The 16,081-nt window shown below is 45.2% G+C and overlaps 1 protein-coding gene across 2 annotated transcripts in view; it reads left to right on the forward strand.

Annotated features, from left to right (window-relative positions):
• The first annotated feature begins 4,314 nt into the window (after nucleotides 1–4,314).
• Nucleotides 4,315–16,081, forward strand: part of ATP6V1C1 (ATPase H+ transporting V1 subunit C1) — a 36,832-nt gene continuing 25,065 nt past the window's right edge. The window contains exon 1 of one of the 2 annotated variants that reach the window (XM_081111374.1): nucleotides 4,315–4,534. The gene's annotated coding sequence lies outside the window, so the exon portion shown is untranslated. The remainder of the gene's footprint in view (nucleotides 4,535–16,081) is intronic. The other variant, XM_081111375.1, reaches the window with a different exon arrangement.

A 16,081-nucleotide genomic window follows, 5' to 3' on the forward strand; every position in this document is an offset into this window, starting at 1 on the left:
CTCAGCAGGATGTACAGTATCAGCAATAATATAGAGTCTATATTATAGATGGTCTTGGCCCACGAGGAAGGCGTTTGAAACAATTCTACCATGTTATAATATTTCTCTGGCCAATAAGTTGAGGCTGACGTGAATGCCTTCCGGCGTTGAGTTGGTGTCATCACTTCAACTAAACTCAGGGACAATTTTTGCACTGCTTTTTCTAATTGATCTCCATTGTGGCAACAACTGGTTGCTGATTGTGCATAAATAACTGCATAATCAAAGGAAGCTTCGTTTTGGAGAAATCCCCACAGTCATTCGAGGGCTATGTTCTTTACTAGTTGTGTTTCCTTAAATTCTTGAAGGTATCTTATGATCACTACCTAAGGTTCAAGATACCATGCTTTTAAAAGCGAGTCAAGGTAAAGCCTGGCTTCCATGCAAGCAATATAGTTCTGGGGGTGCACATGGTAACCGTGAAAAGAAAGTATTACTTACAACTGTTGGGGTCCCCAAGTCAGAACTATACCATTCAGCGGGCATAGGTTAACAATACCTTTAACATGGCCTCTTCACCAGCTGTTAAATCTTATAGTTTTCAGGCAGCTTTTGAATAATCGAGTTCAGTCCTTGTTTATGGAGGAGCTGCCCGAGGGCGGTCAGATTGCTGTTTGTCCATTTCACCAGGAAGGTGACATTTATCCACCCCATGGAATGGCTGAGCAATGGCTATAGAATGGGGTTGGGGATGACATCCAGAGGTGTTGACAGGTATTTTGTGGGGGAGGGATAGGAGCTGGGGCCATCCCTTGCTATTCAGGTAAACATCCTTTAAGGTTAAAGGGAATGGCAATCAAGCCTCCACTGTGCTCAGAGCCATCTGGCAGGGGATGGTGGACCCAACAGTGAATTAAACAGAAGGTGCTCAACAGTTTGGGAGAATCACTCTAAGATGTTTTCCTTCCTGAAAAAAAAGCCTCCAGGGATGATTCTGAAAGACAAAGACACTGGAGGTCCTTCCTCCCCAACTCCTGCTGAGGTCTAAGGCGTTACTTTCCCAGGTGTGGGTTGTTTTTCTCCCTTTACCATCACAAAATCGGTCTGTCCCATTCCAGTAGCTATAGCATATGATGAGAGAGAATCATTGATCAGCTGCTATACCTTTACATTTCCCCAATCATTCCCTGCTCTCACCCAGACCTTTCATCTAGAAGAGTTATACATGAGGGACAAGGCATTTTTTATAAGTTACAGAGACTTATGTCTCCACTTTGGCCCACACAGGCCACTGTAAGGAGACTTGGCAAGTAATGTACTCAACCAAGTGGTCATTATCCGTATGATCACTGTAATTATTGTTCAATAGAGGGTGGGACCTTCTGCCTACCCAGGACAAATACCAGTACTAGTCACTATAAGGGGCAAACCTGAGGCTGATTGCCAAAATGGTGAGGAAGTGCCTCTGTCTAGAGGAGAGACTTTAGTAGCATAGCAACCATGGCCCCATTTGGAGTCTTTGAGACAACCTGGCCTGCAACAACTTCCCCAATTCTTCTGCATTAACAGGCAATAAAGCAGAGGGCAATTTATTGTTCAGCAGGCCATACAATTTATGATTCCAAGGGACCATACTGAAATGGAATTTTTGGACTGGAACCTGGATTCTTTGTCCACCGGAGTCAAAGAATGAATTCATGGACAGAGGGTAGTATAGTAAAGGTGGAAATTTATTGAAGAACAAGTACAGACTCCCACGTGGGGAGAGGGAAAGAGTCCCACAGAATGGATTCCCACGTGGGGAGGGGGAAAAGGGTCCCACTGAGTTCCTTTTCCCTATGGCTTATAAAGGCTGCAGATCCTGGTGCCTTGATATCCCCTCTGATTGGTCACTATTCCCTTGGACTGGTTACTATAGTAACTCCTGGGCTCAAAGGTCAAACACCACCCGGGACAAGTGATGCCCTTCTCCCTCATGGTTCTTTTCTTTCTGGCTTTCTTCCTTCTTCTTTATTTTGTAAATATAGACCTTTTTGGCTACTTCCAGCTCCCTTGTCTTATGTAAATGTAACTGTTGCTGCTCCCTGCATCTGGCTTACTTGTGTTATGGAGCTGTACCTTCTCCCCATCTGTAGCTCTGTGTTTTTCCATGGACCCCAATTCTAAAATTTCCCTAAGCCTGTCTATATTCCCCTAAAATTCCTGTTTCAATACAATTTGGCTCACTATCAATTTCTATGGACTTCTTGAAAATTCCATTATTGGCCCATGAGATCCTCACCCTTTCTCTTCGAGAAAGCCCTGTCTTTGATGTATTCCATCACTGTCACCCACACTTTCGAGAACTGAGGAAGGCCTAAGATTTTGCCCTGTAAGTTAGCCTGGCATGTCACAGTCTCATGGATACTGGCAGCTGGCACAAGATCCCTGGGTCAGAGGCGGGATTTTTACACACAGCACAGCAAGCGGTACGAGCACAGGCATATCTGCATCAGTTCCCCATGCCCCTAATTCCCACAATGGGACACAGATGGGCCCAGATGGATGAGGGGACACACAGTCATTACAGGAGAGTAACTGAGCTTAGAGAACCCAAATCTTTTAGGCTATACAGTAAGTGTGGCTATTCAGTTCTTCAGAGGGAATGTTATTTCTCTTCTAATGCTGTTTGCTCTACAAATATCCTTGAAAAGATAGTTTGGAAAGAAGGGAGTTAGTGTTTCTATTCACAAGATATACAGAAATGTGACAGATCCATGAATAATTATTTTCCTACAGTAGTCACATAAATAAATACACTCAATAAAATAGTAATATTCAAAGGGTGCTTAAAATGGGTGTTCATTATTTCTGTTGATAATTTTTATACACATTCTCCCTTCAGTAAATCAATTTTTTTGGAACGATGTTTATAAATTGAGAAATTAGGTGTAACAATAAAATAGGAGATGAAATAGATGTTTATAATTATTAAATACTAGGTCTTTTTTTGCATGTTTTTGCTTTTTTTGGTTAACTGATTGGTTCATTATAACTATTGAATGCTAACTTACTGTGGTACTTTAGAATATTTGTGTAAATAACATGAAAATTAAATAGATTTTGTTCATGAGCAACGATTGAGCAAATTTGACTAATAATAAAGGTAACAAAACCTTGAAATAAAGGTCGGAGGGCAGAACTACTTTTAAAAAAATGTTTTTCTATGTCTATGAACATTTGCTGCTGCCCAGGTTTCATAACATTTCCAAGAAGATAATGACAAAGACGATAATTTCTATTAGTTTAGGGAACAGAAGAAAAGAACTTACAGTTGAATTACCCAGATAACCTCTTCCCTTGCCCTCCATCATAAAATGTTTGGAAACCTCGCCTGCGCTTTAGTTGTGAAATCTATGTGGTTAAATGCGCACGATGTACTATGTACAATGCCTATGTAAGACTCGGAGGAAAAGGTGGCCTTCGTAAGGTCAGGACGAATGCAAGTGAAGTGAGCTACATGCCGTGAGTGCATGAGCATGCAGGGTATGAAAGGAGGGCGTCTCAGAGACAGATCAGAAGAGGCTTTCTGCTCCAGAGGTTGAGCAGGGACACGGGAGCCAGACAGCCTGGGGTCAGAACTCAGATCTGCCACTCACCCCCGGGCCCAATTACATAATCACCTGTCTCAGTTTGCGCACATGTAAATGGGGTAAATAATATACTTGTCTCAAAGGGTTGCCCGCCCCCCAAAGGTCATGCTTCCTCCCGTCCGTGTCTTTGTCCCCACACCTTCCTTGGTTTCCCCTTCCCAAGTGGTTTCAACTAGTTACGTTTACCACGCACCATACAAACCCATGAACTAGATAACATAACTAGGTAACATGCTCAAGAAGCGAATCGCTCCGGTACCTCATCCTAAAGAAAAAAAAAAAAAAGAACTCAATTCCTAGTGCACGGTAAACGCGCGGTGAGCATTTATGGCATTAACGTCAAGTGGACGGGCAGGAAAATGTGAACCAGCTACAATGAACCCGTAAGGCTATGACTCAGAAAACCGGGCTGCCCGAGCCAAGCCCCGAGTGGAGAAGGCCGTGCAGAGGGGGAGACCGGGACCGACCCGCAGGAACCTGAAGACGTGGGTTCACGTTAGGCATGAGGAATGGGGGCGCTGACACTCGCAGGGGGCGAACGGGACTCCGCCCACACCGGGCTGAGCGGAAGACTCCACCCCCTTCGGAGATCGGCCCGCCCCTCTCTCCCCCCGGCCTCCCAGCCCCGCCCCCTTCGGAGATCGGCCCGCCCCTCTCCCGGGTCTCCCAGCTCCGCCCCCTTCGGCGGTCGGGCTGGAGCTGCGGCTGCGCTGGAGCGCGCGCGGGGGCGGGAGGGCGCGCGCCGCGGTCAGCTGACTGCCCCGGCTGGCACGTGACTCGCTCCTCGGGCGCTGGGGTCCTGGAAGCCGTGAGGCCCGAGCTTAGGTCCGGGAAGGGATGGAGCGCTGAGCCCTTAACGTCTGCCAGGCCGTCCGCCTCCGCACCTGTTTCTGCCGCCACATCCTCGTTGGACACCTGCCTGGGTCAGTGAGCGATGGCGACCGGGGTGGGCGTCCCGGCCGGGCCGGTGCTGGCGTGGCGATCGCCGGCTGGGATGGATGGGGGCGGGCGCGGGGCCCGGGGCTGTGGCGTTGGCGCCGGCTTGGGTGGCTGTGACTGGTTTCTCGGCACCGGTTCTTCGTCATCTTAGGCCCAGGCTCTGCCCCTTAAGAAGAGGAAGGAGGGAAAAAGAAAGGACGCGACGAGGGTACTCAATGGCAGAGGCGAAAAGGAGAAACGCTGCGGGCCTGGGACATTTCCCCTTGGAGGAGGGAGGGGGTGTCCAGGGTACCCACGCCCCCTTGGTTGAGGGGGATGAAGGTGAGCGGCCCAGGGGAGGACCCGGGGTGGTGTGTGTGAGGTCACCGCGAGCGAAAGAGCCCTCGCTGGGTGTAGGGGCGTGAAGGGGGGCGGGTGTTGATGGCAGTTTGAAGGGGTTGCGAGCCGCTCGCTGTAGGCAGGGGGCCCTCACCGAGGACTCGGGGTCCTTGCAGGCATGGGGAGAGCAAGAATCCAGAGAATTCAAACCATTCATTAGGATGGGGGAAGGGTGGGCAAGAGCCTCCTGGAAAGGAGCTCGAGGGGAGAGTCACATCAGGCAGATTGAATCACCTGGGAAACAGGCGTTGGGGGAAGCGCATATTCTCTTCCGAGGAAAAACGGGGTGTGTCGGGGGGGGCGGGGGAAGACCTCAGTGAGTGCGCGGTCCTTAGTGGGGTGTGAACAGGGCAGCCCGAGGAGCTGGCACCCGTGTCGGGGAGATAAGTCACGGACATGACGGGGTGAGATTCTGTGCAATTAGAAGAAAGAGTGCTGAGTGCTGGGGCTTGGTGGAGCAGGGACGGGCGAATGAATGGACGGGCACTACCACGAAATATCCCGGAGGAAAGGCGACTGGAGGTAGGTCCTGGCGAGCCCGTGGGATCTGAACAGGCGGAGAGAGACACGGGGGGAACTTGCTCAGCCGGGAAAGCCACAGGGTTTGAAGGCCTGAAGATGAGGGAAGGGGTGCTTCTAGGAGCGTCCAAAGCCCAGTTTGGTGGATTGGAATTGCGGAGAAGTGGGAAGTAAAGTTGGGGGCCACGTCACGCAGACTTTTCAATGCTTTCTTTACTTATTCATTCAACGAATACAGGCTCAGCTATATATATATATATATATATACCAGGCACTGTGTTGGTCCTAGGAGTTAGCAAACACACAGGGTCTCATAGGGCTTACAGTCAAGCAGAGGACATGCTTTTGAGTCTGAAATTTGCTTTGAAGGAATAACCGAGGGTGATGTGTCAGCGTGTGTAAAGGACATAGCCTTTACAGAAGGTTCCAAGAAGGCTTTTTGGAGGCCGTGACTTTGGGACTTAATGTCCGAAAAGGATGTTAAGGTGTAAGGGGAAACATTCCCGGCTGAGGGGACAGCAAATGTTAATGCCCTGAGATGTGAGGAAGAATAAAGCTTCTGAGAAGTGGTAGGGGGACTCGCATGGCTGAACCTGGAGGGAGCCACGTAAGGCAGGCAGGTGGGGGAAGCCTGCGGTCAGGCCCGGCAGGGCTTTTATTCCCCAAAGCAGAGGGAAGCCAGCGAAGGTTATAGGCAGTGAAGGGAGTCGACATGGATTTGAAAAGAAAATTTTGTTGAGAATGTGGAGGATGCAAAAGTGAATGAAAAGAGATCATCTCAGAAGGGCGTTGTAATTTCACCAAGAGATGGCAAAGCAGTTTAAACTTTCCTGCAGGAAGTGAGAAGCCTCTGAAAGACTGGAAGGCCAGACACCTTATCTCTTCCAAAAGGTAGTTAAGGAGAATGCTGTATAAACTTTTAGAGATTTAGGGGCTAAGATTCGGGGAGGGAAAGGGTGATTCTATTTGCATCCTTCACTGTGGGTTGTTATAACTACCTGTACCCCTAAGCAGCCCTGAAGTACAGGGCTCATCGTTTTGTGGTTGACTCCTTTGCAAAAATCTGTTTTGGCTTTCCAATTTTATCCTTTGGTAATGTTATCTTCCAGAATATCTTCTATGGAACAGTAGTCAGTCACGGGGAGGACTCAGTTACCTTTCATGTTTATTCTCACAGGTCTTTGAGGGAAGTAGATGAAAATGCTATTCACTGTATAAATAGGAACCAATCTTGGACTTTGGAACTAAGAAACAGATATAGTGATTAGTCCAAGTCTAGCATAACTTCCACAGTAGCTGGTCTATTGTTCCTGCTGACTACCTACACAGTACTTCCCACAATCCCATCTAGAGAGAAGGGTGAGTTTCTTGAAACTGCACTGTAATCTGTGGTTCAGAACTTTGGGTGAACTTTTTCTGGTAGGATAGCTCCAGGGGATTGGCAGCTGGTTAAAAACTGTTTTCTGTAAGCTTGAGTAAAGCTATTCAGTTTGCAGTTCAGTTGGAGGTAATAACAAACAGCAAGCTGAAAGTGCTCAGGTTGTCAGTCAGGGTTATTTTGTCAATAAGCAAGTCTCACATTTTGCTGAAGACTGAGCCTCAGGGTTGTCTCAGAATTCCCGGATCTTTTTCTCTTTTGGTATGTCTTGCAGGGACTAGCCTAGATAAAATCTAAAGAAACGGTACTTGGGGTCTGACTAAAGTAAATGCTGAGAGCTAGGTGATTAAAGTAATTCTGCTTTTAAAACTGTGCCGGATATGCTCATTTTTATTTTTTGGCATATTAGTCAGGAGCCTCATATAAATTTGTTTTTATAACTGAAAAGAAACTTCTGGCTTCAGAAATCTCATTCTCTGACACCTCCCCCCCCCTCCCCAACTTGCGAAATAATCCATTGGCCAAAAAGCAAAACTGGAATACCAGAATAAACCTTTGCAATAGGCTCTCCTTATAGTCCATCAGCCCCTAAACCAGCCGTGGGCAAACTACGGCCAGTGGGCCGGATCCGTTTGAAATGAATAAAACTATTGAAAAAAAAGACCGTACCCTTTTCTGTAATGATGTTTACTTTGAATTTATATTAGTTCACACAAACACTCCATCCATGCTTTTGTTCCGGCCCTCCGGTGCAGTTTAAGAACCCATTGTGGCCCTTGAATCAAAAAGTTTGCCCACCCCTGCCCTAAACAGTCTTTTGAACTTAAGTCTGTTCAGGCGGAACTAGGTTTTGTAACTAAGTATTCCTAGTTAAGTTTTGTTCTTGTCTATATTCTGATCTGTCTGCAATAGTAAATCTCTTTCACTCTTTGGATGTGGATTTTTATACAATTTTAGTTGTAAACTAATTCATATTAAATTCCCATTTCAATGATGCTTTTAAGACATAGTAGAAACCATTAGCATAATGCCCTTGGAAAGATAGCTCAGGCAATGAACCAGGGCAATCTAAAATTTCCTGTTGACCTTGGGACTAGAAATTTCAAACTCTATTCTTGATAATGAAGCAAAATGATTTTCCAGAGGCAAGTCTGCTTCTTATGCTATATCATTGTGCAGATCTGCTGAAAGGAGGCAGGTGGACATTGGAGGAGAGGTGCTTTGGTTCCATCAGAGAATATAAAATGGAACATTAGCTCTATATTTAAAATGAGATGCGCCCTAGCCGGTTTGGCTCAATGGATAGTGTCGGCCTGTGGACTGAAAGGTCCCAGGTTCAATTCCTGCCAAGGGCACATGCCCACGTTGCAGGCTCGATCCCCAGTAGGGTGCATGCAGGAGGCAGCCAATCAATAATTCTCTCTCATCATTGATGTTTCTATCTCTCCCTTCCTCTCTGAAATCAATTGAAATGAAATGAAATGAGATGCGTGTGTATCCTATATAATAAAAGCCTAATATGCTAAGTGTCTGGTCGACCAGTTGGCTGTTTAACCAATCAAAGCGTTATATGCTAATGATATGCTAAGGTCGCTCAATTGCTCACTATGATGCACACTGACCACTAGGGGGGAGACAGTTGACCGGTCGGCCAGTCGCTATGATGTAAACTGACCACCAGGGGGCAGACACTCTGACTGGTAGGTTAGCTTGCTGCTGGGGTTCAGCTGATCAGGACTGAGTGACATACCCTGGAGCCTTCCTGTGGACTGTCCCTGGCTAGCCAACCTCCCATGTCCCTCTCTGGTCCCCCTCGTGCACCGGTGGGGTCCCTTGGCCTGGCCTGCACCCTCTCGCAATCTGGGACCTCTCAGGGGATGTCAGAGAGCTGTTTTGGCCTGATCCCGCAGGCCAGGCCAAGGGACCCCACTGGTGCACGAATTCGTGTACCGGGTCTCTAGTTTGAAAATAAAATGCCAGATAAGCCCTGCAGGGGTGTTTGGTGGTTAGAGACCAGATCCTGCTCAACAAAGGATCTCGGGTTTGTTTCAGGTCAAGGGCATGTAACTGGGTTGCAGGTTCAGTCCTGGGCCCCAGTTGTGGTGGCTGTGGGAAGCAATCAATCAACCAATCGATGTGCCTCTCTCACATTGATGTCTCTCTCCCTCTCCTTATTCCTTTCTCCCTCTCCCCCTCTCCCCCTCCCCTTCCTCTTTCCCCTTTCCTTTCACTCTAAAAATCAATGGAAAAAATACCCACTGGTGAGGATTAACAACAGCAAAAATGGTGTTATATAAAATGAGACTGATGTACCTTTTAAGGTATTTTAAGGCAACTATCAATGAATATGAAGTTACTTGTAAATTAAGCTCATTAACAGGTGGGTTAACTTTACCATGAAAGATTATTATTTTTATGAATCAGCCTATAGTTTAGTGTTTTTCTGTGGGTGCTATTGGCATTTGGGATAGACCCTTATTTAGCCCTTACCCACTCATTGCTGATATAGACCCTCATGATAGAGGTACCATTTGGTTGTAAAACCCTATATGTAGTGCCATCATATTTGTTGGACAGATACCTGAGTGCTTGTTAGTGACAGGCAGTTTCCTAGATGTTGAGGATATAGAAGTTAAGAGTAGTATTTTAATAAACAAGCATGTAAAATGTATGCAGTTGCTAGCAGTGTGACCTTGGGCAAGTAATTTCATTCACTTCTCTCCTTTGCAGGTGGGGGTGGTGATAACATTTTGAAAGAATTAAGCACAAAATTGCTTGGCGTAATAAAGTGCTTATTATATAGTACATATTCAATAAGTGATTGCCATTACCAGTAAAAAAGGGAAGTAACATGTTGGGAGCCATGAGTGTAGACTCAGGGAACCCCCTGGCATGGAAGGCATTGTTTGCTCCCTGGGTCACTGCTGAGTTGCCCGAGGCAGAGAGGAAGTGTCTGGGAACTCAGAAGGTTCCAATGATGACTTCAGTAATAGGTGTACAGTGCCCTCCTTTGCCATGCCTACCAATTTTTCTGGCCTTCCCAGAAATTACAAGAAATTTTCTGCCATTTAAAATCCCCTGTATTCTGTCCTCCATAAATTAAATAAAATTGTGCATTTTTTGAGTAAAAAAAGAGTTTAACCAGATTTTGTTTTGCCCTGTACTCAATTTTATGTATCATACTAGAGGCCTGGTGCACAAAAGTCATGCAAAGGGGCTAGAGGGGAGGTTAGAGGGGGTCCCTCAGCCTGACCTGCACCCTCTTGCAATGGGGGACCGCTGGCTCCTAACAGCTCGCCTGCCTACCTGCCTGATTGCCCCTAACCCCTCTGTCTGCCTGATCGCTCCCAACTGCTCGCCTGCCTCCCTAATTGCCCCTAACTGCTCTGCCTGCCTGATCGCCCGTAACTGTTTGACTGTCTGCCTGCCTGCCTGCCTGCCTGATTGCCCCAGACACCTCTGCCTCAGCCCCCACCACCGCAGCTTTGCCGGGAAGGACGTCCGGAAGGTCGTTCGGCTATCTGGTTTAATTAGCATATTACGCTTTTATTGTTATAGATTGCTTTCACTTTTTTAAAGTTTGTAAGCTTCCACAGATAGCATGCAATAAGGCAGTTGATATATATAAAGTTTCTAAACAACAGAGCACAAAAATCATTTATGTAATACAGGGCTAACAGTAGTGTGTGATTCTTGGTAATGGTGATATGACTTTCAGCCATCTTATTAAAGAATATTTGCTATTTGTTGTAACATTCACTAATCACTATATAACCACAGAAATGCCTGTTTTAGTACAGTGGTTCTGAAACTGAACCAATCATCTGAATTACCTGAGGGACATAACAAGAAAATAGAAAAAAAGAAGTTTTAAATCTCGACCAATATAAATTCATGGTATAAAGGAGCAGAAAAAGATCCTGGATATCATAATCCAGTCCTTTCATTTTACAGATGGAATTTATGCAGACAGTGATACACGAACTGAGATTCGGTTCCCAGTCTTCATAGTGTCAGTGCAGTTCTCGGCCTTAACAGTGTGCTCCCTGAAGTTCGCTGGTGGGTTCTCTCTGGCTGTAATTCCCGGTGAGATAGGCTGTTAACCAGCTTTGATCTCATGCTTCAGACATAGATAGCTACTGCTGACCAGCTTTGTCCTTCTCTTTGGTACTATCACCAGAGTTCTTTGTTGCCACACCATTTAATGAGTGGTCTCCAAACTTTTCAGTGGTTTCAAGTGTGAGGTTAGAATACTTTCTAAAAAGTATTTTGTTTTTTTGTGTGTGTTTATATGTAATTTATTTAAAAATTAAGAAATAGAAATATACAGAAAGGTTGTAAATAAACATTTTTAATCCATTTCCAGGAGGTAATATTTAACAGTCTTTAAAAATTTAATGTTTATACCTATACATATCTTTGTTTCCTTAAAGTTGGGCTAAAATGTGTGCACATAATTTGGCTATCGATAAATATTGACAAACTGCCTTTCAGAAATTGTCCTCCCTTTTTTTAAAAAAAATATATTTTTATTGATTTCAGAGAGGAAGAGAGAAGGAGAGAGAGAGATAGAAACATTGATGATGAGAGAGAATCATTGATCTGCTGCCTCCTGCACACCCCCTACTACTTACTGGGGATCCAGCACAACCCGAGCATGTGCCCTTGACTGGAATCAAACCGGGACCCTTCAGCCCACAGGCTGATGCTCTATCCACTGAGCCAAACCAGCTAGGGCTGTCCTCCCTTTTTAATCACAACATTTTTTTGGGGGGGGTCTCATGTGATAAAATTTTAAATTAAGAATATATTAATGATGGCAAGTTACATCTTTATTAACACTTTTAAATGAATTTATATTTTATTAGTTATGATACCATGCCATACATTTGCACATTAATGACACATGTGCATGTGCGGGACATTTGTTCAAGCTGCATCTGTTCTTTTTATATTTAATGAAAATGAACATTTTTAGTCCTTATTACCAAAGCAGTACATGTTCATTGGTGTGTTCATTCTTCACAAACACAGTATTACTGTAGTCTTTCAGCCTAGACTTGTTACATTTTTCATGTCCTGTTGTTGTTACTCCTGTTTTTTGTTAAATGTTAAAATATGGGACTGAGAGAGGCTGGGAGGTTGTGGCCGGATTCTTACATAGAAACAAACAGCAATTAGATAGCAAAACCAAAAACTCCAGAAAAATTCATACAACAAAACTGGATAAGACTTCAATGTTTGGCCACAATGAAATAACTGGCAACATATTTTCTTTCCATAAACAACTAGAAAACAACAAAATATATGAAAAAACTGCTTCCAGATCTTGGATAACAGGTAGTATAGGAACTGAGAGGAAACAGGTGAAGCGAGCTCTATAATCCCTCCATCTTTCTGCCTGGAGCCACTCTCTTGACCCTGGTTTGGGAAGGGGAAACCAAGCAAAGCATGTTGTCGTGCTGAATTGAGGAGACTGGAGTTAGGGGAGGCTTTTCTGGCTGGAATATGCACGTCAGATTGGCAGAGAGGAGGGAGGTAGACAGAAACCTGTTCAGGTATCTCTGCACAGGGGCCAGCAAAAATCCCTAGAGAGCTTTAAGCTGAATAATTTCTAGGGTTCCTGGGGCCAAGAGGCATTGGGATACTTTCTTAAATACCTGGAGCATTCAGTAGGACCCCCAGAAGCTCAGCTCTTGGTAGTAGAGCTAGAGTAGTCCTAGAGTGCCACCTTAGACACATCTGAACAGTTTAAAAACAAGCTTTGAATGGATCATGCTCAGGGGTGGGCAAACTTTTTGACTCAAGGGCCACAATGGGTTCTTAAACTGGACCGGAGGCCGGAACAAAAGCATGGATGGAGTGTTTGTGTGAGCTAATACATGTTAACACTGCTGCTGGTGAAGGAGCGGAGGGGAGAGCAAGAGAACCCTCCGCTCTTTCGGCTCCGCGGGCCGGATAGAACAGCCGAACGGGCCAGATCCGGCCCGCGGGCCGTAGTTTGCCCACGGCTGATCATGCTGATTCTCAAGTGACTTGACTACTTGTCAAAACAAAATACAACATTCTTTAAAAAGGAAGACAAGCCCTGGCCAGTTGGCTCAGTGGTAGGAGCATCATCCATACACTGAAAGGTTGTGGGTTCGATTACTGGTCAGGGCACTTACCTAGATAGTGGGTTTGATCTAATCAATGTTTCTCTCTCCCTCTCCCTCCCTTTCCCCCCTTTGCCTTCTTTCTGGGGAGGGGGGGGGGAAGATAAAATCCAGTGAGCAACACTAATAACATTATAAATTATGAATATTTTTAGTGATTTAACAGAAAACATGAACATTGTGAGGAAAGAAATGGAAAGTATAAAAATATGGAACTTATAAAGCTTAAAAATACATCTGAAGTGGGAAAAATTCACTTTATGAGATGAATAGCAGATTATTCTAAAGAAAGGGTCAGCAAATGGAAAGATACGGCGAGAATATCCAAACTGAAGCACAAAGAACAAACAAAACAGCTAAAAAAATGAATAGAAGCTCATTGACCTGTGGGACAATAGCAGGTAGTTTAACATGTAACTTCTATCTCAAAAGAAGTGAAAGGGAAGCAGAAAAAATTTTGAAGAAAATAATGGATGAAATATTTCCAAATTTGATGAAAACTATAAACACAGATTCAAGAAGCTCATGAAGTCCAAGCAAGATAAATCTTTGTGACCTTGGGGTAGGCACATTTTTCTTATGCTCAGAAAGTATATTCAGGGTTGGGCAAAGTAGGTTTACAGTTTTTCATATGGAGAACAATACAATAATACATAATCCTATCTAATAATAGACAAACATGGTAATTGACCATACCTTCACTATGCCTCCCATTAGCTAATTTGCATACTGCAGGCAGGGCTGGCTAGTGCCAGACGCCATCCAGGCCCCATGTGCGGTCCTGGGCTGCCGGGCTTAGGCAGCGTGATCGCGTCACCTAAGCCCCGCCCCAGCCAGGACCCCATGGTGATCCCAGAGCAGGCAAGTGCGGAGTGCGGCCCGCCCCTAGGTGGGCCTGCTCCTGGGATTGCCATGGTGATCCCAGAGCAGGAAAGTTCCCCACAGGCAGCACCCAGCAGGGCCTGCCCCTGGTCTCTGCAGTGATCCGGTGATGCATGAGCAGGAAAGCGCAGCCTGCAGGCAGTACCCCACCCTGGCCACAGCTCAAGGGAAAGAAAAACATGCAGTGGAGGCCAGGAGCCTGAGAGATCAGCACAGAGGGACTCCTGCTCCAAGCCTCCATGGTGTGGCTGGGGGCAGGCCCCCAGCAGACACAGGCACGCACACACACACACACACACACACACACACAGCGCCTGCTCTGAGCCTCCAGTGCGGCAGGCCCCCAGCAGACACAGGCACGCACACACACACACACACACACACACACACACACAGAGCTGCCTGCTCTGAGCCTCCAGTGCGGCAGGCCCCCAGCGGACACACACACACACACACACACACACACACACACACAGGACGCCTGCTCTGAGCCTCTGCTGACAGACTGTGGCCGTCAGTAGGACATCCACTGAGGGCTCCTGGACTGTGAGAGGGGCAGGCTGGGTTGAGGGAATCCCCCCCCCCCCCGCCCCCAGTGCATGAATTTTGTGCACTGGGCCTCTAGTAATACAATAATAAACTTTCAGGTACTCACAACTGTAAACTTCCTTTTGCCCCACTCTGTATTATAAAATAAACTGATATATTAGACATCCCAATTGAAAACTTCACAGAACTCAGTGTTCGTGAGCATGTGGAACAACTGGAACTTGTATATCTTGCTAATGGAATATAAAATGTTATAACTATTTTGGAAAACAGTTTGGCAGCTTCTTATTAAGTTAAATATATGCTAATTAGTCAACTCAGAAATTTCATTTTAAGATGTCTATTCGAAAGAAATTAAAAAATATTTTTACAAAAAACTTTTAGAGGAATGTTCATAGCACCCTTGTTGTTAATGGCCCCAAACCAGTAACAATCCAAATTTCCATCAACAGATGAATAGATAAGCAAACTAGTACATTTATGTAATGGAATACTAAGCAATAAACAGAATGAACTGCTGATACACTCAGCATGGACAAAGGTCAGACATGCTGAGCGGAAGAAGCCAGGGACAAAAGAGTACATAATGTATGCTTCCATGAATTTGCAATGAAATTCTAGATCAGGCAGAACAGAAGTCATCCATAGTGTGACACAAAGTGGATTAGCATCTGCCCAGGGCTGGCATGGGGTAGGGACTGATTGGGACTGGGTATGAGGGAAGGCTTTGGGATGACAGAAATGTTCTTAAATTTGGTTTTAGTGCTAGTTATACAGATACAGTGGGGCCTTGACTTACGAGTTTAATTCGTTCTGTGATGGAGCTCGTAAGTCAAATCACTCGGATGTCAAATCAATTGTGAACGAGTGAGACACGTGATGCTGGGCTGATGTTGTGACGTTCACTGTGACGTTCGCTGCGCCAGCTAGCGGTGGGGTATCTGAAGCTGGCTCGTAACCCGAATTTTAGCTCGCAACTCAAAGCAAAAAATCGGCCGAGAGATGGCTCGTATCTTGAAAAACTCGTTAGTCGGGACACTCGTAAGTCAAGGCCCCACTGTATATGTGTTTGTCAATAACTCATGAAACTACTCTTATAATGAGTATATTTTATTGTATATAAATTATATTTCAGTAAAGTTGATTTTTGACGCTTTTATGTGAAGATACAATTATAAGCCAGGTACTTTATATTATCTCATTTAACCCTTACAATTATTTATTCATTTGAGAATAGTCAACATAAACTTTTTGAGGTTCTACATACCAGCTTTCTGTGCCAGGTACTGCAGATACAGTTGTGAGCGAAATCTATCAGTGTTTCCACTTAGCCTAATGGGCAGTTTATTTGAAAGAGAAACATTAATAAACAGTGCCCCTTGGGAAGGTGCTATGAGAGCATATAAAACATTTATCTTTAGCATATATGTTCTTGTGACATGTTACATGAATACATATGTGGTCTGTGCCTTGGTTTCTTCATTTGCAACTACTACCCATCTGATAGGGTTGTTTTTAAAATACTAAGTGACTTAATACCTGTAAAGTGTTTTGACTGGTGCTAGTAGACAGGAGGTGCCCAGGAAGTATTGGCTGCTTTCTTGATGACATTTGACAACTCTAGTTGTCGCCTGGACTGACTCAGGAAACACTGGAGTATGACCACGTTT

The sequence above is a fragment of the Myotis nattereri genome, assembly GCF_964212035.1.
Source record: "Myotis nattereri genome assembly, chromosome: 17".
Taxonomy (NCBI): Eukaryota; Metazoa; Chordata; class Mammalia; order Chiroptera; family Vespertilionidae; genus Myotis; species Myotis nattereri.